This window comes from Gadus morhua, chromosome 5, assembly GCF_902167405.1.
Source record: "Gadus morhua chromosome 5, gadMor3.0, whole genome shotgun sequence".
NCBI classification, from domain to species: Eukaryota; Metazoa; Chordata; class Actinopteri; order Gadiformes; family Gadidae; genus Gadus; species Gadus morhua.
Genome location: NC_044052.1, coordinates 16349179 through 16350633, shown reverse-complemented (window position 1 = coordinate 16350633; position 1455 = coordinate 16349179). Strand labels below are relative to the sequence as shown.

The following is a 1455-nucleotide window of genomic DNA, read 5'->3' as shown; positions in this document are numbered from 1 at the left end:
ACTTAAAGAAGGGTTTCTCTTAAGTAAATGGCTCCGTAAAGTTTTCAACTTTCTGTCTTGATAAACAAATATGTCTTGATAAGTGACATTAGCCTATAACCAAATGAGAAAGTACGGTAGTGGGAATTAGCCTACATAGAAGACCGACATAGCGTATTCACCACTTTTTCTTTCGTCTGTTGAAAGTCTATAATTTAACAACCCCATGATTTGAGAAAGTGCCTGAGATCACAGTGTCTCAAATTCACCTTTCGAAGATGAAGTAGAAAAGCATGCAAATTGTTCTAGTCAATCATTGCTTTTCTAATATTATGTCACTCACCAAGCATCTATTTCAAATTGAAAGTCTCTCAATTTCATGTTTTTTGGAAATGTTTGGTCTACTCAATATACCTTTGTCAGTGAAATATTAAATCCCAAATTATATACAAATTACAAGGTAAAAGAAAGCTTTATAAGCAAAGTCTTGCACATCTATTCAGACTTTGATGTGAGGCTATTAAGCCAACTTTAATAATTGTTTAACTTATCCTTACAGAGCTCGTCACTCAAGTGTTTAGATATGGAATTGATGTGTATTCTGGATCTCTTTCAACTGAATAGTTTAACGGAATTACTCGAATGTTGTCCGATCTTTCGACCTTTTATGTCCTTGGTATGAATCGTTTTTTCAAGAGAATTACAAAATAAATGCTTTTGGGCAGATCAAATATATAATGACTTAGTTAAATTGCTCTTCTTCAATCACATCTCTCATGGGAGAGGTAATGTTTCCCCTTCAAGTTTTTTGGTGCATCTCCATTGCCATCATTGTCTATCATCAATTGCTCTGCACTTTATCCATGATCTTTAAGGTTCACCAAATAAATACTTAATATAAGCATTGGTTTATATAGCACATTACCCTGTTGGCAAACTGTAATTTCTTAAAAATTGCACTGTTAAATGAAAGCTGGTACAACTGATTCATACAGTGCCACGAAGGGGTGCTAATCACAACTGATTAAAAAACAACAAAAAAACGAAAAATACAAGCACTTTTGTGTAGATTAGATGTTGATGCTAACTATTATGTGTGCTATAAAGATATCCTCCATAACATCAGTTAGTTAAGAAATAAGGATGGGAGAGAGCTGCCCTTTTCAGGGAACTTAACAAAAGATTGGCTTAGGCGAATATATATTCAGAGGCTAGCGGCAAAATGAGGTTAATTTCAGAGCCCGGGAGGGGAAAGGAAGGAAAAAAAGATTATTATCTTTAGTGCCTGTTGCGTTACACCCGCCAAGACATATTTATTTCTCTAGCATCAAATCTATCTGAAAGACAGGGGAGAGAGAGAGAGAGAGAGAGAGAGAGAGAGAGAGAGAGAGAGAGAGAGAGAGAGAGAGAGAGAGGGAGCGAGAGAGAGAGAGAGAGAGAGAGAGAGAGAGAGAGAGAGAGAGAGAGAGAGAGAGA

General features: G+C 36.2%; 1 long non-coding RNA gene across 1 annotated transcript in view; it reads left to right on the top strand.

The window, feature by feature from the left end:
* The window catches only part of LOC115543396 (uncharacterized), a 7340-nt gene extending 6623 nt beyond the window's left edge, over nucleotides 1–717 (top strand). The window contains exon 2 of the long non-coding RNA XR_003976693.1: nucleotides 1–717. This exon is cut by the window's left edge and continues 1217 nt beyond it. This is a non-coding gene — a long non-coding RNA (uncharacterized LOC115543396).
* Nucleotides 718–1455: the final 738 nt, after the last annotated feature.